Raw genomic sequence first — 27,051 nt, forward strand, 5'->3', positions numbered from 1 at the left:
TCCATCCTGTTAATGCCCCAGAGCTGGTCCCCAGCAGGCTAAACTCACAGTGACTAGACTCACAAGAGACCTGAGCATATAAACCCAAGAGCCAATTTCTTTATGTGCCTAACTGGTAGGCAAACCTGACAACTGCTGGGCTCTCCAGCACAATTTCTCCCTTGGGTGAACTCAAGAATTATCCAGAGCTCTCAGAAAGAGCTGAAAATGGGAGTAGGCAGCAGGATTTGAAAGTTGGCTGGCTTCTGGCTCCGATGCACCTGTTTCTCCTCTTCCCTCTGGACAGCATCTGGGTGGGCACAGCTGCTTTGGACTCTGTGTTGGTGGCTGATGTGACCCTGACTTCTCCATGATCAGCTCTGTCCCACCCCAACTGTGACACAGCGTGTGTCCTACCATCCATCATGTTAGAGTGATCTGATCCATGCCACACGTCTGGATTAAAAGTTTCGTATCTTGTTTTCTTGCTCCTGTGTTCAGCACATACATATTGACAATTCTCTATGTTTCAGGCTTCGGACATCAAGACATGGGCTTCTGGTGGTGTCTGAGATCACGCAGTAGTGAGGCATGAAGGTCCTAGTCTTAATGTTTGCAAGGGAAAGCGAGTAACCAGTTCTAATGATGTCCTCCTTTTCGGAATTGTTTTTAAGAAAGCTTTGACATGAAGGCATGGGTACCTAGTGCAGACTGCTCTGCCACCTTGGTCCGTCTCTGCCTTCAGCCCCAGATGCTCCCTTCAGCTCAGGGGATGCGGTGCCATGTGACCTCAGACTCCCTTACGAGGACAGCATGGCAGAAGCCCACAGGCACGAGGGAGTTAAGCCCCCGGGTTTACTGTCAGCCAGCATGAGAGGAGAGCCAGCCAGTACATGGGTGCCCTGGCAGTCGCTGCCTCCGTGGATGAAGCCAGGAGGCAGCCCAGATTGTCTCAGGAGATCCCTGCACATAGCACAGGTCCTTAAATACAAGGCTGGCTTCCCTTCCTTGCCTCGATTCCAGGGGCTATCCCCCAAATGAATAGCGTGCACCCACGTCCTTGGATCTGCTTGTGCTTTTGAATGGGTGTTGGAGAGGCCAAAGAAGGCTGGTCCTTTGGGTAGCACTAAAGCTCTGTTGACCTCTTTCAGAGACCACAGGAGGGGGAGGTGTCTCTGCAGGGACAGCAAAGTCCCAGCAGGAAGACCCATAATTCCCCAAAATCCTTTTTACTGGTACATCAAGGGGGACCTTGCCAGGAAAGGCTCCTGACGTTGCCAAGAAAGGTGCTCCAAAGAACCACTAAGATTTTGTGTATTTCTTGGATGCTAGAATAGAAGAATTTTCCGCCTTAGTTTGGGTTTTCTAGACGCTGAGTCTGAGCTGAGATTCTTGGGCATGAGTTTTATTGAGACACTTTTCTCAAGAGAAGGGAGATGAAGAAAGGAGGCTGAGGCAGGGGAAGAAAGCCAAGCAAGGATGCGGGGTGTCCAACCAGGGGAATCATCCCAGGACCTGGGGGGTAGATGCACCAGCTCAGCAAACGGGTCCCTGAAAACAGGGACACTGAAAACACCCATTGCAATGCCCATGATCTATGAGGAAGACGCTTTTTCTTTCAAATTCTTCATGATGCAGAGACTTCTGCTCTGCCTGGATGCTTTGACACTCCCCTTGTCCAGGGCTCTTGGTTTAATCTTTAATCTCTCCAACTGAGAGAACTCAGGGGAGTGCTCTGCTCGGGATTCTCTCCAAACAGATTTTTTTTTTTAAATGTTATGCCTTCACCTCAGTCATTAGCATGAAAATGCATGGAAGTCCCTACCATTCCCTCCACGATTGCCGCCTTATAATTCTAAATCTTTTTATAAACTGAGCGTTTTCTCAAGCATCACATTGCCTCAGAAGTGAGGACCCAAATTTCACTGTAAGGATCTCTGATGGAAAACTCTGGAAGCTTGCACCCTGCTAGCCCAGGTGTGGGCAGCAGATGCCAAAACTCCTTGCAAAGGACCTCAAGGTCTGATTCCTTCAGTTTAAGACTCTAGGCTCCAATCCTAGTTCTGCTACTCCCCAGCCAAATGACCCTTGACAACACAGTCAACCCCCTGTGGGGTCATTCACAGGGACAGAATAAGTATTAGGTTCCGAATGAACATAACAGTGGCTTATCACAACTAGGCATTCAGTAATGTACCAGCCAACTGGCCTGGGGTGAGAGGGACAACTTGGAGAGGGAGCCCTGATTTATGTTGGCTGATTTCCATGGTGCAAATAGTCCCACTCTGACTGATTTCCAGCTACCTGCTGGTGTAACAACCAGCTTGCAAAATTCCCGAATGTTTGAAAATCTGCTCAAGGGAGCTGGTGAGAAGCCAGCATCCCACAGCTAAGCCGATCAAAAGGGTGGCTCCTGGTACCTGCCCACGCCTGTGGGATCGGTGGTTTAGGAAAGGTGCCACTGGGATTATTCCCAGCCAAGGGATAATCCCTGTGGAGATGTCTAAAAGGGTCTTGGTCTGATGGTCATTCTACATTCATACACGTTGATAAAAATCTTGAGTGCTTGACTCCTGTTACATCCAGGACCAACGCCATTTCAACACCTTCTGGTGAAGGTAATATACTCAAAAATAGTGTTGATGGGACACCTGGGTGACTTAGTCTGTTGAGCTCGGTCATGGGATTGGGGTCCTGGGATCAGGCCCTTCATCGGGCTCAATACCCCTAGTGTTATAAACCAGACCCAGCCGCCTTCCCCTTTAACCCGCTTTCCACCCCTTCATCCTTGCCGTAGACCGTAGCTCCTGGTCACCTGCCCCCAAAATGATCCACTAACACTAGTGATCTTAGGGGCTGGAAATGCCATATTCCATGGGGGCATGCAAAGTAGGGTGTCAAAGTCCAACATTCCCCTGACCCACACCAGCTCCCCTGCCCCCCCTCTCTGCACACTTCTCCTCAAGTATGCTGAGAATTTCAGCTCTGCCCACAGGCGGGCATCCTGACTCCCCCCACCGGTCACCCACCTCACCCCCAGCAGCACCCAAGTCCTCTCTCCACTGATCAGCCTGCCCATGTGCCTCACAGGGTCTCCTCCTCACCAGAGGGTTTATCAAAGTATTTCCTCCAACCCTGCGAGGGGCTCCCCCCTTCACAGATAAACAACTGTGTTCTTGTGGATTCTGTTCTCTCTGTTTCATGCCCCGGGAAGGGAAGGGCAGGGTTGGAGGCACACAGTTCAGAGGGTGCACAGAGAGTTGGTGTGATGGTCAAGTGTATGGTCCCTAAGCCTGGAGGTCTCCTGCTCTGATTCCCCCCTCCCCCGCCCCGCCCCATTGTCACACATTAACCCTGTGAAGGTTGGCTGCCTGATTTTATCTTCCTGCCTCATTTACCTCTTGGTGAAATGGAGCTGTTGATATTGTGAAGACGGAAGGAATTAGTAGACAGAAGGTGATTACTTAGCATTTGGGACCTGATGACATTAGGTCTCACTCTGATTGGTAGCAGCCCACGATGAGAAATAGATGGGCTCTTAAGTGAGTACTTTTCAAAGGGGAAAAAGGCTGAAGACAGAGGTTTGCTGGACTGCAAAATGTTGAGTAAGGAAACACGCATGCGCGCACGTGCACACACTCCCGCTGTAATCTGTGCGGGCTCATTTCCCTTGAAATTTATGATCAGAAATTCAAACTGGGGTCCAACCGCCCCAGTGATCCTATTATTTTTCTCTAACGAGCTTGCTTTGCCAGTCTGAGATAGTCATTCTCCACCCTGGGGGTCGTGGTTCACACTAGAATCATCTAGAGAGTTCAGACGGTAACTAACTACAAGGTTAGTTGCACTAACCCTAACCGAACTGGAGTTTCAAACGATGTTACTTTTGGGGGTTTTTTGGTTATTTATTTATTTATTTATTTGACAGACAGAGATCACAAGTAGGCAGAGAGGCAGGCAGAGAGAGAGAGAGGAGGAAGCTGGCCCCCTGCCAAGTAGAGAGCCTGATGCGGGGCTCCATCCCATGACGCTGGGATCATGACCCAAGCGGAAGGCAGAGGCTTTAACCCACTAAGCCACCCAGGCGCCCCAGCGATGTCACTTTTAAACTAAAGTGTAGATGCCCGAGACCCACCTGAGACCAAGGAAGTCGCAACCACCATGAGCGGGGAGGGAGCAGGGCTGTGAACATTTTGCAGGTTCTGCAGGCCAGGCTCATGGGCAAGCCAGGATAGAGAAATGTTCCTTTAAGGAGATCATTTGCTACCTTCTCTCTCCTCTAAGTTTCGCACACCCTTCCGTCTTTCAGCTCTCGGCTGATAAACTTGCTGGATGTTTCAGGGAGAAAATTAAAGCCATTTGAAGGAGACTTCCTTATCTTTCTGCTGTCAAAACTGCTAAAGTGATTGCAACCAGAGCCAAGACTTCTCTGCCTTCTCTTCAACAGAGGAAGGTCCAGCCATGTCCAACAGCCCAAGCCTGGCTTCCCCGCCCGTGGGTCATCATGGAGCCTGGCCACTGTCCCTCCGTCTTTCTGCTCAGCATCATCTCTTCTTCTCCCCCCCAGAATCACTGCCAATGACACGCAGACATGCTCTGGGTTCTCTCAGCTCTGGGAGCAGCCAGCACCACAACAAAACTAACCCTCTCCTAACCATACGCCCCCCCTCCAGCTCCCACCCCCTGTGACTCTGTTCAGCAACTGTCTATGTCCCATGCGTGCCCAGCGTGATTCCTGACGGCCCAGGGTGGGCCCAACCCAAGCGTCTGTTGAGGGCAGACCACAAAGTGTGGTCTAGACATACCGAGTACAGGAAGACTTGGTTGAGCCTTGAGGACAGGAAGCTGAGGGAAGTCAGCCAGTCCCCAGAGGACCAATACCACGTGACCCCACTCTAAAATTCACAGAGACAGGAAGTAGAAAGGAGGTTGTCTGGGGCCAGGGGCAGAGGAATGGGGAGTTATTCACATGCAGAATTCTAGCTGGGGAACACGAAAAGAAGAATGCGGAGGGATGGTGGTGAATGGACTTCACGCCGCTGAGCCGTGCACTTGGCCGTGGATGAGATGGTGTGTTGTACATCTTGCGTGTTCGCCACAGTTAAAAATAATAGTAGTAATAGTTGTAGACACCTGCTGTCCCCACGCTAACCTCCCAGGTGCTCCTCTGCTCACAGCCACACTGGCTCTGCTTCCCTGACTCCACCAAACCTGCTCGGGCCAAGGTCACCTTGACATGCAGGATTACAGACGCAGCTCTCAGAGAGCGAGCTGATTGATTCAGCGAGGGCTAGCTTGCTCCCTCAGATGCCCTGCTTTCTGTGGTTTCCATGACACCACACTCTCCTGTTTTCTCCTCCTGACGGCCCCCTCATGGTCAGGCCCCGGGGCTCAGGGCGAAGGTTAAGGGTTCCTGAGCTCCTCCCCTGGACCTTCTCTCTCCTCCTTGTGCATACGCTCCCTTCTCCAGGGGACATCGTCTCGGCCTTTCCTCTCAACTCCAGGCTGGCCAACCCCACCACCTGCTTGACATCACCCTTGAGGCGTTCTGCAGGCACCTGGACCTTAATGTGTTCATAATGGAATTCTTGACGAGGCACCCTCCATCCTTCCCCTCAGCAAAGGTTGAGCTGTTCAGATCCGAGTGGCGTGCCTAATTTCTGTCACTTCCTCATCTTCCGGATCTCAGGCATCAGCAAATCCACAACTTCCCTTTGAACGCACGTCTTGGACCGGTCCACATCTGTCCATGCCCACTGACTCTTTGGTAGCAGTCAACATCTTTCCTCAGCCAAGCGACTGTAGTCGTTTTCTTATTGTCCCAGAGTCCTGACTGATTCTTCTCCAACCTAATCTCAAGCCTTCGTACTTCTTGCCCTCAGCCTCTGTGCTCTAGCCACATGAGTCATTTCAGCTTCTCAGCTGTGCTTGTGTTCAGCTTGGCTTAACTCTTTCCTACCCCAGGACCTTTGCACACACACACACACCCTTCTGCTTTCTTCCTCCTCGCTCCATGTCCATTTCCATGGCTGGCCCTTCTCATCCTTAAGACCTCTGCATAAATATCACTTCTCCAGAGAAGCACACCTTCTTTGATCACCCTAAATAAATACCACCTTCTGTTGTCATCCATTCCTTATGTCTTATTATCTTCTTAGACTTTGTCACCATTAGTCATTGTTTATGTCTGTTAACTCCTTCTTGTCTGTCACTGTCAATAAATCCCAACCCTATGAGTACAGTGTCTGCTTGATTCACCATCATATTCTAGAGACCATTTGGTAGGGCCCACCTAGGACACGCATGGTATACTCAATAAATCCTTGGATGACAGACTGAGGTACTGGGTCCTCGTGGGACATGATACCTTGTCTGTAACACTTGGGTTTCCATTAAGACTTTTCTGGTCACCTTCTGCAAGTTTGCAATCCTGATTTTCTGCCAATTTTATTCACTAAAATTTACTAAAAACCAAATTCTTCATTAATAATCATCTGCAGATCTCATGCAGGACTGGATTATGTTACTCTTCAAAGCCAAGTGTTTAAGAATCATAATGAAAAACATATTTTGTGCGTAAAGCAAGATTTTTATAAAAATGAGTGCTGATTTGGTATCTTCATTTCACACATCCCTAACATCACCTTCTCCCATTCTAGGCTTAGGCAAAAATCCTCTGGGGATTTGAGGCTCAGATCAGCCTGACTTCAAAAATATTCGCAGCTGATATTTGAGTTACTGGCTATAAACTCTTAGCGAGTCTTTCTTGCCTTCAAAAAAGGAGTTATGAAAAAACTGGCCGGACAGTAGCTCTTCTCTCCTTGTTCGTCTTTGGTCTCACTGAAGAAACAGAAGACAAGGAACAAAGAGGGAGAGGGAGACAGATGTAACTTAGAGGTTGAATATTTAAAAAACAGAAAAACACAAAAACTGGCATCTGTCTCATTAGTAGATGGCATATTTCATATTACTCAGCCTGTGTTTTAGTTCTTCCGTTCCAGGGAATTATTTACAACAAGAACTTCTGCATACTGAGCTGCAGGCCATAATGCTGTACATATAGATTTCCAGAAGCTTCTTTGCCTTATCACGTTCCCAGACATGTCTTGAGATCACAGATTGCCTCAAATTCCCTGTTTTCAGAGCCGCTTTCCAAAACAAGTTGTACCCTTTGCTTGAATAGGATTTCTTTTGCTCCCTTTCTTTCTTTCTTTCTTTTTTTTTTCTCTCTCCCTTTCTTTATTCTTCTTTAAAAGACCATTCTTCCCAGCGTTTAAACGCTTCAACGCAGCCTCTGAACAGCTGCTTACACGGGTTTCATCACAGAGCGCTCTCTGAGCCTCTGAAAAAGTCAGATGGTGAGTTTTCTGGGCACCACCAACGGAGCGTGTCAGTTAGCAAGCACAGACGGCATGCATAGACACGTTCAAGAGCTGAGTAGGGAAGTTTGCAAGACGAAAAAAAAAAAAAAAGAAGAAGAAGAAGAAGAAGGAACGAGAAGGGAGGAAAGCATCCTGTTCGCTCCCCTTGGATTTGCTGCCGTGGCACCCAAGACATGGCTTCGCTGGGTTCATTTCTGGCAATTTATTCCTCCCGGCATCTGTGGGAGGATGAGCGTCTGCAAAGGGAGTCTGGCAAAACAGAGCAAGTCTAGCGGCATAAAAATGAGGAAGGATCATGGCGGAAGTGGGCAGAGGCCTCTCGTGTGAGCCCAGGGAGACAGCGGAGAGCGGGGGCCAGGGGAGGTCGGCACCTGCTCAGGGCTAGGGCGAGAAATCCAAGTTTCGGCTTGGGGTCTGGCCACCCAGCTCAGGATTAGGCTCTCACAAACATTGCTAATCATGGCCGCGTGCTGTCCTGTGTGCACCTGCTTTGAAAGCGGAATGCTTGGATGTTTAAAACGGCCTCAAGTGCATCGGTTTTGTTTGTTATTTATTTGGTGATGGTGCAGGCGTGGGGGGTGCAAGTAAGCAGCTACAATCTTGAACCCTTTGAAAAGAATATGCAGACCTCACCTGGTTCAGAGGACCCCAAAACTGCCAAGAAAGAGAGGGGACCCCATTCCTTCCATTATCGAATGCCCACAGCTAAAATGATCTGACAGTAACTTGTAGCAAAGTGGGACAGAAAAATAAAAATTCTAGAAAGATAAGTTGGCTTTTTTTTCCTTCTATAGACTGATATGGTCCAGAATTAGTAAAAAGAGTGTACTGGGAAAGGCAGGGGGAATTTACGGACAAGAGATGAGTGACAGGTTTTAAGAAACAGGGTAATTCTCCAGGTAGTGGACTTATGGGTGAGTCTTTAAATTTTATTTTACTTTTTTTTTCAACGCCCGGCAACATTACTTCTGTGATCTGTTGTTTCCTTTTTTAAATCTCCCCTTTTGAAAGAAAAGAGGTTAGAGATGGTTAAGCTCCCTTGCTTTTAAATTGCCATCTCGCAAAGTTCCAAAACTCTGAAATGAGAGGTGGAAGTTTCCCTCACGTCTCACACATGGAAGACAAGCAGGCTTGTGTTGTCCCTGTTCTCTTTGATTTTTTTCTGGTTCACATATTGTTCACCTGGTCTCAGAAGGAACTGAAGGAGTTTTGCAAAAGGAGAGGAGGGCCTGAAAGTCGGAGAAAGTAAGGCAAAAGTAGGGGACAGGGCAGAGGCAGAAATGAAGCTAAAATATACAGTTCCATCGTGTCCTCGCCTGTGTGTTTGATCTGGCCATATTTTTTAAAAAGAATTTATTTATTTATTTGACAGAGAGAAATCACAAGCAGGCAGAGAAGCAGGCAGAGGGAGAGGGGGAAGCCTGCTGAGCCTGCTGAGCCCTGATCTGGCTATTTTAACAGCCAGCCAGAGAGATGGAATCTTCTGGGGTAGACAATTCATAATGTCTGGAAAAAGGAATTATGTCTGGGGCTCCTGGGGGGCTCAGTCGGTGAAGTGTCTGTCTTTGGCTCAGGTCATGATCCTGGGGTCCTGAGATGGAGCCCCACGGGGAGTCTGCTTCTCCCTTTCCTCCCCACTTGTACTCTCTGTTGCTATCTCTGTCTTAAATAAATAAATAAAAATCTTTAAAAAATAAGTAGAAAATATGTCCTTCTATGTCAGGATCAAGCTACTTTCTCCCAGTGGTTTCCTCCAAGGGGATAATGTGATGTCATGGACAAGGTTATTGTAGATGGTGGATTTCACCGGGCTGATTGACATAACCACCTTCTGTAGACCCAGGCCATCGGAGCCGGCATCAGTAAATGCACGTGATGACAGCATTACACCACGCCTAGAGCTCCCTGCTCTCTGCTGATATGGTTGGCCCAGAGATGGTTTCCAATACAGGGATAAGTCAATGGCTTATATATTTTTCCTACACTTTTCTCTGCATATGATTTCTTTCAAGCAAACTGTTGATGAATATTGCATGGTAGTGATGGACGACTTCTGGTTGTGCAGGTAGTCTGCATCATATGCTACGCAATGCGTCAGAAAGCAGTCTGCAACACTTGTTTCTTGTCTGGTTCATTTGGGCCATTTTAACTGGAGTAACATGGTATCTCAGTGTGGTTTTGATTTGAACTTCTCTGAGAAGCTGTGGAGAAAGGGGAACCCTCTTACACTGTTGGTGGGAATGCAAGTTGGTGCAGCTACTTTGGAAAACAGTGTGGAGGCTCCTTAAGAAATTAAAAATAGAGCTTCCCTATGACCCTGCAATTGCACTACTGGGTATTTACCCCCAAAATACAGATATAGTGAGGAGAAGGGCCATCTGTACCCCAATGTTCATAGCAGCAATGGCCACAGTCGCCAAACTGTGGAAAGAACCAAGATGCCTTTCAACAGATAAATGGATAAAGAAGATGTGGTCCATATATACAAAGAAATATTACTCAGCCGTCAGAAAGGATGAATACCCAACTTTTGTATCAACATGGATAGGACTGGAGGAGATTATGCTGAGTGAAAAAAGCCAAGCAGAGAGAGTCTGCTTTCTGGTGGGAAAGTGTCATCCTGACCCTCCAAGTTGCTGTCTTGGGTCCTCTCCTCCCCTTCGCTTAGTTGTGGAACATAAGGAATAACATGGAGGATATTAGGAAAAGGAAAGGAAAAGAGAATTGGGGGAAATCGGAGGGGAAGATGAACCATGAGAGACTGTGAACTCAGAAACAAGCTGAGGGTTTTGGAGGGGAGGGGGGTAGGGGGTTGGGTGAGCCTGGTGGTGGATATTAAGGAGGGCACGTATTGCATGGAGCACTGGGCATGAGGCATAAACAATGAATCTTGGAACACTGAAAAAATAAAATTAAATTTGAAAAAAAAAATGAATGAAAGCAGTCTGCATCTGCTTGTGAGAAGGAGGGGGCCTGGCAAGAATGCTAGCTTCCTTTGCACAACACCAGAGTCAAAGAGGCGCCCACAGTCTGTCCCCAAGGACACCATTGTTTTCTACCTGCTCCACACATATACACTTATATGTATATGTATATAGCAAGGGGAAAAACAAAACAAAAACAAAAACCATTTCAGCCACATCACCACCCCAGGCAAAGTAAAACTCTCAACACAGACTTTCTGGTTTGAACCCTGCTGTATGATAGTGCTTTTCAGGGACAGACAATTGGGGAAATGATTAAGATCACTCGTATGAGGAGGGCCTGGGGGACACAGTCGGTTGAGCCTCCGACTCTTGATTTCAGCTCAGGTCATCATCTCAGGTTCATGAGATCGAGCCCCAAGTGGGGCTCGGAGCTCAGCAGGGAGTCTGCTTGAGTCTCTTTCTCTCTCTCTTTCTCTACTCCTCCCCACCCCTGCTCTTTCAAATAAATAAATAAAGTCTTCAAAAAAAATGATAACTTGTATGCAATTTTAGGTAAACTGGGTAAGCATTAGGGACGACCTACTAAAATAACTAATAGTAATACCTACCAATAATAATAACAGGGGCTGGCAAACATTTTTGTAAAGCGCCAAAGAGTTAATTAATATTTAGGTTTTGCAGGCAATATGGCGTCTGCTGCAACTACTCAAGTTTACCATTCCAGCATGAAAGAGTCTTATATAATATGCAAATGAGTAATTTAACTGTATTCCAATAAAACTTTATTTCTGAAAGAGGTGGCGGTTGAGATTTGGTCCATAGACCATCGTTTGCCAACCCTAGATTCATATCGTTCTTTCCAGCAAAGTACCTAGAAAGGACCAATTGTCTCATCCGGCAATTCCTAATTTAGTAATCAAATAAAATAAACAATGCAAAAAGTTCATTCAGTGTAAGGAGACTGATCACCCTTCTCATTGCCCTGTGAGTGAAAATGTGTGTTACAAATCACCCAACTGTAGATCCAGTAAGGGAGAAGACAAAATTTAAATCAACTTAGTCAGCCGGAGATTTTTACCAACTCCTAGAGTAATACTGCAGTATCATTTTCATATTTCCATCCAAATCAAGAATATGCGTGGAACACCAAAGCTTCACCCTTAACTGAGTCCTGCCTGTAAGCCCATCAAATCCCTATGAGTCTATTAGTTTCCTTTTATGGCTTTTCTCGCGCAACAGAAAGACCTATTCCAGAGGTCCGGATGGAGTGGCCAACAGTAGCTCCCGTGGCCTGGGGAAACCCAACTCTATGGTTGATCAAGCGAGAAGCTGACTTATCCTTTGGGTAAAAGGCCCAGGAAAGGAATAGTTCTGTAACATGGGGTGGTAAAGAGGTGCCCTTTTGGAAGGTGGGGTTTGCGTTCTACCTGGTGCAGACGGGTGGGATCTCACCTGTGAAGGTCAAGTGGCTAGTGGGGAGCAGAGCCCATCCTGCAGAAGGGGTCTCACACAGCCCTGGGAGCAGCACCTTTTCCAAATGAACCAATTCTAGCTTGTTTGTAAAATTCAGCTGTACAATAAGAACTCCTTACCAGACTCAAACTAAAAAGGAGCCAGAGGTGAAACGTCAGGGCAGATAACCTGCGTCTAGAAAGACAGGTGGGTGCCTGCTGTCATTCGAGATATAAACATTCCTGGGTTACTTACATCCTCGAATTGGACCACCTTCTCTGATCGAGGTGCTAGATCAGCAAGCCTCTAGGTCTCTTTGTTAACTATGTGTTTGCTGGTTCATTTGTTTGTTTGTTTATTCTTTTCTTTTGTTTTATTTTTTTAAGATAAAGAACTTTAAAATAAAACTGAAAAAGGATAAACTCCTGGGGAGCTACTTCTACATTTTTTTGATAAGTTATAACATTCCCTGAGTTGTTTTCAGCCTCTTGATACTATTTACCAAACCAGGCACTTCCAGCCACTGTAACAAGAAAGAAAAAAAAAAAAAGAAATTATTGTAAATAGATGTTATTATATAAAATGTACAAGATCTCTATAAGGAAGACAACAAATATTTACTAACGCACAAAATAAAGGACTTAAATAAAGGGGGAGGAGGAATATAGACCAGGTCCCTGAATGGGAAGATTTTCAATTATACGCCCAAATTATTCTATAAATAAAATAATGGGATTCAAAGCCAAAATCTAAATTTGCTCATTTCACAAATAGTAGGAAAAGACCCCTGGAAACATTAATGCATGAGACTTAATATGTACAGACATACACACAAATGTGAAAATACAGATGGACATTGGCACTGCTAGATCTTTAGCTATTTAAAGGTGAAAGAAAAATGTAATGATTCAGACAGCATGAGCAGTACCAGACAGACAGAATGAGCAACATGGATTCGTGTGTGTGATGATTTGGGGTTGACAGAAAAAGCACCGATGCGCAGACATTTGTTGGGGTGGGGCGGTGGGGGAAGCACTCCCTCCATAGCAAAGAATATGCTGTAGTTAGGTGCATGGGGCCAAGACCTGGTGTTTTCAGAAGCACCCAGCTGGGGACCAAGTCCCAAGGAAATGCCCTGGGACCACAGGTCCCAATGCCAGCAGCCCACGGGAGGCCAGCTTCACCCTAACCCAATTTAACCACCATTTTCCTTTCCTATTCAAATGTTGCTTAGTATTTTATAGGATAAATTCCCAGTCAGGACCTTGATTTCCCCTCGTTGCTCCTCTACTATCAAAATAACCACGGATTCATTTCTGGCTATGAGCTCACCCTGCAGACCTCTCACAGGGCAACCCTCCCTTACTATCATTTATCTAAGTAGTCTGTGCACTGAGCCAAACCAGGCAGCTTCCTCCATGGGTAATTATTCAGGATCGGATTAAGACGGATTTGCATAAAAGTGCGGGAAAGCCTGTGTTGGGCTCAATAGTGAACCACTTTAAAATAAATTAAATATATGTGACATAACACAATATATTCCATGTATATTTAAGATTAAAATGCCAGAAGCGAAACCCTAAAAGAACAGGAGACACAATATTTGTGCCCTCTGGGAATGGGGATGCTCTTCCTGAGTGTACCCCAACACTAGCCCAGAGTCTCGGCTCAACAGTGGCTTTCTGAATGGTAAGTTAATAAGTTTCCAGAGAGACAAAACATAGAGAAAAATACAGATAACTTTGACTACATTAGGATTTAAGATAGGTGTGAATTGAAAAAATTAAATGAAATAACAAAAGATTTAGGGGCACCTGGGTGGCTCAGTGGGTTAAGCCTCTGCCTTCGGTTCAGGTCATGATATCAGGGTCCTGGGATTGGGCCCCATATCGGGCTCTCTGCTCAGCAGGGAGACTGCTCCTCCCACCACCCTGCCTCTCTGCCTACTTGTGATCTGTCAAATAAATAAATACAATCTTAAAAAAGAAAGAAAGAACTAATGATTTTTTAAAAAATGCCAGGGGGAGGGTGCAGGTAGGCCTGGCTGGCTCAGTCCAGTAAAGCATGTGACTCTTGATCTCGGGGTTGTGAGTTCAAGTCCCCACGCTGGGTGTGGAGATGACTTTAAAAAAAAAAAAAAAAGAGGGAAAAATGTTGTGATGTGTGGTAGATGCAGGATTGATATCCTTTATAGGTGGAATTCTTAAAAATTTAATAAAAGGATAAAATAAGTTAATCACCCTGATGGGGAAGAAATGAGCCAAGGAAAGTATCAAACATATTTCTCCTGTCAGACATAGGGGACATTAGAAAAAAAGATTAATCTCTCGAGTCATCAACGAAATATAACCTTTCAACTTGGCAAAAACCACTTTCTCCCAAAAGAAAAATCCAGTGCTACCCAGCAGGAGGGAATACAGACACTAAACTCTTCATTCAGAACTGAAGGAAGTATCAATCAGCACAGTTTCCAAGAAGAAATTAAACCACAATTTTAAACATTACATTCCCTCTCACCTAGCAATTCTGAGTCTAGAAATTTTCCCGAGGGAAAGCAATCAAGGACTCCCAGGGAGTTCTGCCTGCAGAGATACAAAGTATCATTCATAATACCATTGAGGTGGAATTCACTTAACTAGCTGACCACAGGGAAGTGGTTAATGAAACAAAGTTACCAACAATGATAACGAAGCATCCATATGGCTGAATGCTCAACTACCAATCATCACAGAAGCCTTCGTGATTGACTTTGACAGTCACGGTATGTATCCTATCATTGCAAAAATCATGACCGTCATGGTATGTATCCTATCATTGCAAAAACCATGCTCTATATGCAGCATTATCCCATTTTTCTGGGGGAAAAATACACATCTTTCTTTCATTCGTTTTTATTTTCTAGCCTTTTCACAATTGCATGCATTAATTATATTGCTTTTAAAATATCAGAGGCAGGGACACCTGCATGGCTCAGTGGGTTAGAGCCTCTGCCTTCGGCTCAGGTCATGATCTGAGGGTCCTGGGATCAAGCCACACATCGGGCTCTCTGCTCAGTGGGGAGCCTGCTTCCTCCCCTCTCTCTCTCTCTGCTTGCATCTCTGCCTACTTGTGATCTGTCAAAATAAATAAATAAAATCTTTTTAAAAAATAAAATAAAATGTCAGAGGCAGTAACAACCAGAGCTATTTCCAGAGGGGAGATGGAGATCCTTCCAGAGACATCAGAAGCCTGTATGTGAGAACACAAGTGTGGGGGTGCCTTGAGGTTCTCCCCCCCCCACTTTGTCACACTTGATGGGATGTCTCAGCACGCCATGGTATAAGTTCCAGCCCCATCCCTGGCGTGTCTGTTGTCAAGGCTAGTCATTTATTTAAGATGTTCTTTGCTGAAGGCTTCCCATACCCCTGAGGAAAAGCAGCAGCGTGTGAATTTCCCGCAAACGAAGCCAGGATACATTTCATAGCAAGGGAGCGGAACTCTGATGACGGCAGACATTTCTCAACCTAACAAGGGAAACTGCTTCGTGATGGAATTGCATGGCAAATGGTGAATTTATTAATTGTCTTTTCTTTCCTCACTGGGTATATCAGCTGGTGGCTGTTATTTTCCTGCACTATTCATATGGTCAGGATTCCCAGGAGACCCGCGAAGCCTTTTTCAGTTGTCTTAGTAACTGATGTGAGTAGCAAGTGCTGGGGACAAGATCAGCCGTGAAACATCAGGGAACAAGGCAGCAGCTCAGGTTAGTGAGGGTAATAGTGGTGGTGGTTCAGCCAAAGGTGTGGGCTCCTCAGCCTGTGTCTTAGCCAATAGCCAAGGTACTGCCCCATGCCTCAGTGTTCTCATCTCTAAAATGGGGATGGATACTGTGAGTTCTTACCTCTTAAGCCTTCAGGCTTCCCAGTTCTCAGCACACAGTGATTTCCAGGGTCTCCCCTGAGTATAGAGTACCTGCAAATGGGTGTGTTGGTACAGGTGAAAGTGCCTTTTTGGAAGAACCAAAGGACAGGATGCAGCATCTGCCCCCTCCCCTTCCTTGCATGAAGTTTAGAGCCCCAGACACTGTCTCAGGGATCTGAGAGGCTGCACGAGTGTGGCCAGCACTAGGGGTTGTGGTATTTCATCCCAAGAGAATTCTGTCTTGTCTGTTTGAGGCAAGTGCTGGAACCAACCATCAGCAGGAAGGAATCCCCATCAAAGACAGGGGATCAAGTATTGATGACAACCTGTCCTTACATCTTCTCCCTGGCCCTTCGCTCATGAAGCATGAGCACCATAAATTATGGACACCTCAATCTGGAAAGAATCAGGAGCATTGATTCAGCTTCCCTGACTTTGCTTCTGCATTTCCACCTGGCTTAATCCCTCTGTTGTAACCAAGGGCCATCGACTGAGCCACTTACAAATAACAGGGATTTGCTTCTCATGGTTCTGGAGGCTGGGAGTTCAAGACCAGGGATGGCATGGTTGGGTCCTGGGGTGAGCCCCCTCCTGGGGCGCAGATGGCCAACTTCTTGTACCTCACCTGGAAGAAAGGGGACTAAGGGTCCTCTCTGGGGTCTCTTTCAGTAAGTCACTAATCCCATCCATGAGGCCTCCACCCTCATGACCTAATCACCCTCCAAAGTTCCCTCCTGTTCATACCACCCTGCTGGGGGGTAGGTGTCCAACAAGTGGATTTTGAGGGGATGCAAACATTCAGTACTGAACATGTCCAAACCGGTTTTCCTTCCTCCTTCTAGTTTTTCCCACTGATCCATCCTTAGGAAGCAAGGCTTTTATCCTATCGCCGTCCTGTCTGGGAATCAGCAGCCTTTCAGGATACAGTGGGAGTCTTCCCTCTGCCATTAAAAACTGCCATGACCTAATCCCACTCCACCCACCTGTTTCACTGACGTCCCACGCACTCACCCTCCACCTGATCCAAACCATCTGTTCTGCCAGCTCCTCCCCCTTGGCCTTGGCCTTCCTTTAGGGGCGATGAGTATCTTTGTATGACTTCCCATCCCACCAGTCCAAAATCATATCTCTTTTATGGCTTTCTTCAAGATGTACCTCCTTTATGAAGTCTTCCCTCATCGTACTCGATGAAAATCTTCCAGATAGTCTCTGTACCCTCAGCAATTGTATTATCTATGTATTTATTATTTCATGTATTTAAACGTCTATTGAACACCTACTGTGCTCAACTAAGATGGCATCAGATCTGCCTCCATATCTCCATTGGTGCCCAGCATTTATTCTCCCATAAATGGTTATTGAAAGCACTAGGTTAGTCCACTTGGGAAATACCAAGATGAATGGTCTATTACTCACTATCACGCAGACCCAGTGTGTTAGAAGAGACAAAGTGTGCACCTTATGTCATGGAGAACCCAACGTAGAAAGCAGCAAATGCCCCCAAGAAACTACAGAGCATAAGAGAGTTCCCAGTGTGGACAGACCATTGGCAGCTGAGGGGGTGGCGAAGGCTGCAAGGGGAGGGGTCATCTTCCAGCTGTTCCTTCAGGATGGATAAGACCCAAGCAAGTAGCCAAGAGGGAGATGGAATCAGAGCTCAGGGAAGGAAACGAATGTAGATGGAACTCAGTGGAAAGGCCAGCAAGAGGCTGTGTGCTGGGACTGTTCTTAGAAGGTCCTGGGCAGGAAAGCAGGCCTGAGAGAGCAGAGGACCCCCAGCATGTTCATTGCCCTCTAGAGGGCCATGACCCATTGCCTGGGATTCAGTGTCCTGCATGACGGTCCCCAGAAAGAGAGCACTCACTGCCGGAATGCCCGGGCTCCTGTGTCCCCGCAGTGGCGTGGCTGGCTTCTGCTGATCTGTCTGCACTGATCAGAGGGTGGCTTTTTAGTGAACACCAGAAGGGCTACAAGGGGAAGCCAGAAGATCACCATCAATGGGGAAAGGCAAGGGTAAGGAAGGTCTGCATTGCTCTGGGCTGAGTCGGGGAGAGCCTTCTTAGAGGCACACACGGTGGGTGGAAGAACACATCCTGTAGGTCAGAAATTGCATGAGATTTCTCTTCCAAGTATCAGTCATTTGCTACCAGTGTGTAAATCCAAAGAACTGACAACTCCGTAGAAATTCAGGCTCGCTCTGCTGCCAGGAAGAATCCATATATGCCCATTCCAGAAAAATGGCACTGTGTTTGGAGCCTCTACAGGTGAATTTGAATCCAGATTCAGCCATTTACTTTCCACGCGATCTTGGGCAACTGGCTGTTATCCGTACGATGTGAAGGACCTCACAGAATTTTTGTGAGGTTTGTAAATCACTTAGCATATTAAGTGTCTGATGCAAGAAATTGTAGTTGATAGGAAAAAGATGATTGTCTTTGCCCTAATACAGAACAGCTCCATTTGAGGGGCCCCTGAGTGGCTCAGTCGGTTATGCGCCTGCCCTCAGCTCAGAGCATGATCTCAGGGTCCTGGGATAGAGCCCCACATCAGGCTCACGCTCAGCGGGGAGTCTGCTTCTCCCTCTCCCCTCCCCCCTCTTGTGTTCTCTCTCAGTCAAATAAATAAGAAAAAACTAAAGAAAAAGAAAAAGAAGAACCCCATTTGTGCTAGGATAGTAATGCACGTGGTTCCTAGGGCCAGGCACCAGGCTTAGAGTGTCCTCCAATTGGTATTATAATTGTAAAGAACAAATGTGAAGGTTAAAAATGGACCCAGATCTCTCTCTCTCTCTCTCTCTTCACACACACACATACACATACACACACAGAAATTCACTTCTTAAAGAAAAATACAATACAATGTCAGATACACTTATAGTTCATAGTCCTTACAGAATGGATAGAAGATCTTCTGATAACCTACTTTTCATTTGGGATATTTTGGGGTTTCCCAAAAGACTGTACACCCTCCAAATATCAATCATCCTTCCATTCTAATTATTTCAACCAGAGTCATCTCTGGCGACATTGAGCTACTTTGTGTCACCTGGTAGATGTGTTGGGTGCCAAGATCCAGCGCTGTTGGAGGGCAATCGTAGGATGGGCTGACTGTGGGTGGGGGTGAGGAGAATCTGGGATTTGCCGAAGGGAAATTTTCTGAGGGAACATCAGAGGTCCGAAACCCTTTAAGGAGCCCGCCCAATATACCAGTTTGGCCCAGTGTCTAAGGCCAAAGGGATCCCAGTATCTCCCAGACCCATCTCATCACACACTTGGCACTCATGCCCCATCCCACTCCCGGGTATTGCCAGGGCATTCCAAGGTTGACTTTCCATGGGTATGATTTCAATAACCTTCAGGGATTTGCTTGAGTTATTTCCAGGAGCACGACCAGTCTCCTGGAACAGAGGGACGGAAAATACTCCTTTTATGGTGATTACCATAACCGCTGGCAGACCAAACACAGCTCTGGTACCTCGGGGCTTTGGGGAGCCCCATCTTCTTCAAGAAGTGGCTCACAGCAGGTGGCAGGCAGCTCTCCCAGGGAAACCTAGAGGTTGTCTTTTTAAGTGAATCTGGCAGAAGACACGTTGTTTTCCTGTGTGGGCATGACGACGCAGGCAGACTGGGAAATTAAAATCCTTGCCAGAAGTGGGGAGGCCTGCTGGGGAGTGGCTCATACAAAATCAGACTCCCAGGGGTAGGACCCTGGGAGACCCTGAGCCGAAGCCTCTGAAACAAAAGACCAAGACCTAGAGAAAGAGGAGGGGTAACACACAGGAGAATGGCAACTGATGACCTCCCAATGGCCTTGTACCAATGTCACTGTAAACCACCAGACATCTTGGGAGGAGCCCTGCCTTCTGACACCATGAAAACAGGCCTGCCTCCCTACACTGACCTCTTCGTACCACCAAGAATTCAAAGATGGGTGTTGTATGAGAAGGGCAATGGATCTTCAAGAAGAAGTGAAAGCCTGAGCTGGGAAAGGAGGGGTGCCTGACTCCTCCACACACACTTAGACACCTCTGAAATATTACAACCCACAAACCTGGCCACCGGCCCAGAAAATCTGCCACTCTGAGCATGAAGAAGAGGGTATAGAGAACAAGAACATAGAAAGTAGGACAGGCAATCAAGGATCATCACCATGGCGTCTTGCCCATTTTCTTCTGCCTCAAGACTAGATTCATTTACTCAACCATTCATCATTCAAAAAAAAAAAAAATCTGGCAGAAGTGCCTCCAAGGAGCCCAGCCCAGGGAGTATTTTGTTAAGGTAAACATGAAAGAAATGTGATGGATCTCCACCTCCAGAAACGCTCAACATATTAATAGTTGGGGAGAAGCGCCTCCCACGCAGAAGTGTTTAATCGTCTTTCGAAAGAGCAAATGAAACAGAAGGAAAAAGGCTAAATTACATGTGATTAGGCACTGAAAGCAAATGCTGGCAATAATAAATTTATCAGTGGTCAGAAGGTCAAGGATATCACTGTGCATGGAAAAGCTCGAGGATGGCTTGATGAAGTTGCCACGAGTTTTATCTTCAAGGATTGGAGGGATTTGGGGGGAGGTAATGAGAAGAGTGGTCCACATGGGAAAAGGCTCCTGAGCAGAGCACTGGGGTGGTGATGGGTGTTGGGGATCACAGAGAAGCTTCTGGGGTGCTGAGTGAGAGGTCCTAGACCATGCACAGCTTAGGAAACACAGTGACGTTGGACACCATTCTTCAGAGTGTGGTCCAAATTCCAGCTGTAGGAGTAACATCTTGGATTTTTTTTTAATATTTTATTTATTTATTTGACAGACGGAGATCACAAGCAGGCCGAGAGGCAGGCGGGGGAGAGGGGTATAGGCTTCCCCCTGAGCAGAGAGCCTGATGTGGGGTTCGATCCCAGGACTCTGGGATCATGATCTGAGCTGAAAGCAGAGGCTCAACCCACTGAGCCACCCAGGTGCCCCCCCTTGGATGCTTTTGAAATGCTAATTCTTGGAGTGGGTATTGTATCACCTAAATCATAATTCACGGGATGGGAGAAGGGCCCATATGTTTTTAATGAGCTCCTCAGGTGATTCTTCAGGACAGTCCTTCGAAAAGCATGCTCCTCAAGACATCAAAGTGTTAACCTATTGTTCATTTGCAGTATTCGCAAGCTAATGGCAAGGGTGAAATTAGCATTTAAGAAAGACTCACCAAAGGAGACGCTGGAGACTGGGAGGAAATCAGGAGGTTATCATATCAACTCCAGAGTGTGGTGATGGGGCCCAAGACCAGAGAATCTGGAACCAATATGCATATTATCTCTTCGTTTTATCTCAAGATTCCCACTGACAGAGTCATCGTTTATGTTTTGGGGTATTATCTGTACCCTACAACCTTCCTGTGACTCACTGCGACAGAAATGGCTTTTGCTACATCTGCCGCTGAGTTGTCCCAAGGGATGTCCAACACCTCATCATCACTCTTCCCTTTCCCTGGCTCCCCTTCCAAACACACAGAGGAGCAAACCCACAGGCACGTGAGCGCATGTGCGCACAGACTCCCCCAGCAGTTTACCAGCTTCGCCGAGAAGACTGGCCAATTCCCTTAACAATCAAACCAGACCCCAGTGTAAGGACACTCGCTGTCAGCTCCAGCACCTTCACAGCTGCAGAGGTGAGGGGGGATGATCCGATTCTAAGAGACCTGTTAACTGTCTGGGGATCTACAGGCTCTCAATGGGCAGAAGGCCCTGCCCTACTTTTATGCTTCCTTCCAGCAGCCTTGGCACCCCGATGAATCTAGATTGTTTTGTCACTTTATAGTCTTGTCAGCGCATCGATCGATGGGTCCTGAGCGCTAATTAATTGTTATGTTATCCAGCTCAATCCATCAGGAGGCTGATGCCCTGGCTGGGCACTGTGCCAAGGCCCAGGACTTCCTGAAGGGAGAGGAGGAGGGGGAGACAGGTGATGGACAGAGTGGAGATGCAATCGGTTGAGAAGTCCAGGGAGAGACAAGGATGCCAAATCTAGCAGACTACATACACTGTACCGTGGAGAGGAGTTCCAGGCAAAATCTTGGGACCCTTAGTCCCCCTAGTCTTTGTACATCACAAATATTGCCTTCTTCCCTTCTGCATCAACACCTAGCTGCCCACACACCCCAAAACCCCACCCATTGCCTAGAACACCCATGTGCCCAAACCCCCAAAGACCATCTTCAGAATGAACCACCATAGCATTTGTCAGAGTGAGTTAATAAGTCCATGCTGTACAGTTTTTCCATTCAACCTTCCATATTAACTCTCCAGCCTCCTCAGCCTCTTGAGGAGCAAACTTTTCTGGATCGCTTCATGTGGCTATCTTCCACTGCGGGTATTAGTTGGCTTTGGTAAATGAGAAAGGAATGGAGGAGAATGGCAATGGGGTACTTGTTTCCTATACTACCTCCCGGTCCATTCGTGAAGCCCTCAGCCCTATTGCCCTACAGCGCTCAACCAAAGCTCAGGGAGTCCTGTCCACACAGCTCCCTCCTGCTTTGCATTCCAGAAGCCATGTCCTTCTTTCACTACTCAGACCCAGTTTGAATGAAGCCCCCACTCTTACTTGTCCCAAGGCACTGTACTATTCCTTATGGGTTCCCTACATTCCACTCACATCTTTACAAATAGCTCCTTAAAAATGTCCCCCTAAATTACCCAACTGGATGTATATCTGTTTCCTGTTGGCACCCCACACTGTTAGGGGAAAAAAAAAAATTCTCTATATCAAGTAACTAATAAGGTGGATGATTTCTCAGTAGACTTCTCATCTCCCTTTAACACGCCTGGTGAATATCCAAGAGGAAAGATGTGGTATGTAGAATCCAAAGGTTCTTCGATCCAGAACCACTCTCTACTCTCTCCCCACCCCCAGAATGCAGAGTATGTATTTCAGGGAAGCCAGATATAAAGTGACAGTCAAGTACAGTTAGCAAAGATGGGGAGAGCTTCCGGAAAATGCACAGCTCCTGGGAACCTCTGCTGGAGAACACAAGGGACTTTCCTGCAAGCTTTCAGATAGTGATGTGTCATGAGAAAATACAACCTAAGACATAGTCCTTTCTCTGCCACCAATTTCATAATGTTGGGCAGGTCATCTCACTTCTCTGGGCCTCTTTTTCTCATCTGTAAAAGGAAGCACCTGAGCTTGACCTGTAGATTTTATACTTATAAGCACTGCACCTGTTTCTTCAAATGAAATCTTAGGTAGAAGACCAATATGGGAGACAGATGGAAACCAAGATGCTCTGGGCGAGGCAAGGGTTGGGGGCAGAGGAGTAGAGATGGGTGGGCAGGGCTAAACATCACCCACTAGACTCTATTCTTTTTTTTTTTTTTTAAGATTTTATTTATGTGAAAGAGTATGAGAGAGAGCATGAGCTGGGGGAGAGGCAGAGGGAGAGGGTGAAGCAGACTCCCCACTGAGTGGGAAGCCTGATGCAGGGCTCCATCCTGGGATCCTGAGATCATGACCTGAGCCAAAGGCAGACGCTTCACCTACTGAGCCACACAGGTGCCCCTACATTCTATTCTTAAACAGGAGCCCTTGAGTTACCTCCAAGGAATCAACAAGATTTCTTGAAGCCAGTTTCAGAAACACTGTTCTAGAAGTACTTTTGAGTGCCTGCTCTGATGTGAGTGCAAGATGGTCTTCATATGGGATCATCACTGCCTTCTCCCCACCCAGAGGAGGTGGAGAGCTACTGAACTTGCACTTAAGGCAAGTCTGGCAAAACAAAAAACAAAAAACCCATGTGGAATCTTCCTCTTTATTTCTGAAAATATCTCCATTTACAGCAACTAGTAATTGCCTTTACCTCAGGATAAAGGAACTTTGGAAACTATTAGTTGCTCCTAGAAAATGTCTTCTGTACCAAATGACTTCTCCCAGCCAATATTCTCCCTATTAAAGTGTGTGAATGTGTATGAAATCTAGACACAGGTCTCATTATCCCTGGATATACAATGTTTGGCCCAAAATATATTGAGGATTTTATGATGCCAAAAGACTTGAAAGCACCACTAAGCTCCCCAGAGACTAAGGACCCAGTCCAACTTTCCTTTCTTCCTGATCTCTGCCCAGCATCTCTTCAGCTGAGTACCAACGTCTCCAGGCTACTTGGGAGACCCCACCAGCCTGGTTGAGTAACAGGGAGCTAGAAAGGGTGTGCCAAGCACCTGGTTGAAGCTGGCCATGGCCCAGTGAGATGGTTAGCAAATCCTATTCCCATAAAGTAGCTACAAAGCTGGACAGGATTGATAAAAACAGCCACTTCAGTCCCCTGGACAATTAACCAAAATGCTTAGGACATCTGAGAAGCATTTATGCTTGAAAAAACTGCTGATCTTAAAGTAGGAATGGACTTTGTGACAGTCTTGGGATTTCTCCCAGTACCACCACCCCCCCCCCCAATTAGCACAGAGGTTCTGCCAGGATAGGGCCAGCTGTGAATACTGGCAGCTATGCAGGTCAGAAGAGACTCACTGGATTCGGGGTACTGGGTGACACCCCCGACCTCTCACCGCATATGAAAGAGAACCAATGCAGTTAACAGCTGACTTCTCATCTAAAGCATTGGAGGCCAGAGGTAGATGGGAAGCCCCATTCCAAGTGCTGAAAACACCTACCAGCCAAGAGTTCTGTCACAGCAAAATCAACCTTCAAAAGTGAAGGTGCAATGAAGACATTCTCAGGTAAACAAAGACTAACAAAGTTCTTTGTGACCATACCTGGCTGACAAGAAATCCTAAAGAAACTTCACAGGCTGAAAATAAATGGATACCAGACAGTCATTTGCATTCACCAGAAGAAATTAAAAACACTGGAAATGATCAATGCATGATTAATCTGAGAAACTCTATACATGTTTTTCTCATTTCCTCTCTTAACTTTTTGAAAAGACAAAAAATTTTGTATATCAGTAATTTTAACACTGGTCAGTGGGTATAATATCTGTATACATATATAAGGAGGAATATCAGAAAGTCTCTTCCTACCTGAAGTTTGGCAGTTCTTCAAGCACAAGTGCTTCTTGGATTGTTGTATGCTTTTTAGTCCATTTCCAGAGTATTGGATAGATAGATGATAGACAGATAGATACAATGACAGAATAAGGGAGGGAAGTTTGCTGGACCAATATCAGAGCAAAGTTTCCATGTGCTACTGGGAGTAAGTAAATTACTCCTGAAAATTGTAGTAAGTGAAGGTGCATATTGTAATCCCTAGAGCAATCACTAAGAAAATAACTTTTAAGATCAAGTAAAATTGTCAAAGGAATTTAAATGACATAATATAAATGAGAGGCATAGCATGGATTAAAAGACTCGACAGAGTATTTCAATTTTCCCAAAATAATATACAGATTTAACAAAATTCCTATCAATGTCCACACAAGAGTCTTTGTAGGTATAGCCAATGTTTTTCTAAAATTTATAGGGAAAGATATAGGAACTGGAATTGATAAAATGATTCTCAAAAGGAAAAATAAGCTGTGAGGGATCAAACTACTCAATTTCTTTTTTAAAAAAGATTTTATTTAATTATTTGAGTGAGAAAGAGAGACCATGAGCAGGGGGGAAGGGTAGAGGGAGAAGCAAACTCCCCACTGAGCCAGGAGCCTAATGTGGGACTCAAGACCAGGACCCTGGGATCATGACCTGAGGCAAAGGTAGACACCTAAACGACTGAGCCAGCCAGGCACCCCAGACTACTCAGTTATAAGAATTATATAGCTACATCAATCAAGACTTTGTATTCATAGGGAATATAGCCAATGGTATTGTGATAGTATTGTATGATGACAGATGGGAGTTACACTTGTGATGAGCACACCATAACATATAGACTAGTCAAATCACTGTGTTGTATACCTGAAATTAAGGTACCATTGTGTGTTAACTGTACTTCAATAAAAACAAAAGACTGTTCCTGAAAAACAAAAACAAAAAGATTGGGTAGTATTGACAGAGAAAGGACGTGTAGATCAATGGAACTAAATAGAAAAGCCAGAAATAGATTCAAACCAATATATCCAACTTTTTAAAAACAAATATCCAAAAGCAAATACATGGAAGAAAGAGAGCCTTTTCAAGAAATGATGCTAAAGTAATTGGCCATCAGAAAGAAAGGAAGGGAGGGAGGGAGAAAGGGGGAGGGAGGAAAGGAAGGAAGGGATGGAGGGAGGAAGGAAGAAAGGGAGAAAGAAAGAGCGCGGGGGAAGCCCTCAACTTAAACCTAAGTGTCATATTTTGTATAAAAATTAACTCAAAATGGGGTGCCCAAGTGGCTCCTTGGTTAAGCATCAGACTTCTGATTCCAGCTTAGGTCATGATCTCAGGGTCATGACAAGTCCCACATTGGGTACTGCTCTAGCCATGAAGAATGCTTAGGATTCTCTCACTCTCTCTCCTTCTGCTCCTCCCCGCCAATCCCCCCCCCTTTTTTTTTTAAGATTTTATTTATTTATTTGTCATAGAGAAAGCACAAGCAGGCAGAGCCTCAGGCAGAGGCAAAGAAAGAAGCAGGCTCCCTGCTGGACAAGGAGCCCGATGTGGGACTCGATCCCAGGAATCTGGGATCATGACCTGAGCCGAAGGCAGCAGCTTAACCAACTGAACCACCCAGGTGTACCCCAATTCCCTCTTTCTTAAACAACAACAACAAATCATACCTCAAAAGGTATCATGGACTTAAATATAAAACATAAAACTTCTAGGAGAAAAAAAAAAAAACAGGAGAAAATTAAAAATCTTCAGGACCTAGGGCTTCAAAAAAAGTTTTGGACTTGACACTGGAAGCACAGTCTATAAAATAAACTGATAAATTGGACTTCATCAAAATTAAAACTTTTGTTCCATAAGAGACTCTGTTAAAAGGATGACAAGACAAGCTACAGCCTGGGAGGAAATATTTACAAACCATATATCCTACAAGTAACTATTATCTAGGATATAAAAAGAACTCTCAACATTTAATAGGAAAAAAATGCAAACAATCTGATTAGAAATGGGCAAAAGTAATCAAGAGACATTTCACTGAAGAAGACATACAGATGAAAAATAAGCACATGGAAAGATGTTTAACATCATTAGCCATTAGGGAAATGCAAATTATAGCCACAATGAGCTATCACTACACAGCTTTCATAGCTAACTAAAAATGGCTAAAATAAAAAATAGTGACAACACCAAATGCTCACAAAGATGTGGAGAAGCTGGATCACTCCTTCGTTGCTCATGGAAATGTAAAATGGTGCAGCTACTCTGGAAGACAGTTTTGCAGATTCCTTAAAAGGTTAAACATATAGCTACCACACAGTCCAGCAGTTATATTCCTGGGTATTGATTCTAGAAAATTAAGACATGTTGACACAATAGCCTGAACATGAATG

At 45.8% G+C, this 27,051-nt stretch overlaps 1 protein-coding gene across 2 annotated transcripts in view; it reads left to right on the top strand.

Annotated features, from left to right (window-relative positions):
• Positions 1-27,051, top strand: part of SHISA6 (shisa family member 6) — a 276,947-nt gene that overhangs the window by 231,642 nt on the left and 18,254 nt on the right. The gene's annotated exons all lie outside the window — the stretch shown is intronic.

Source organism: Mustela erminea, chromosome 18 (genome assembly GCF_009829155.1).
Source record: "Mustela erminea isolate mMusErm1 chromosome 18, mMusErm1.Pri, whole genome shotgun sequence".
NCBI lineage: Eukaryota > Metazoa > Chordata > Mammalia > Carnivora > Mustelidae > Mustela > Mustela erminea.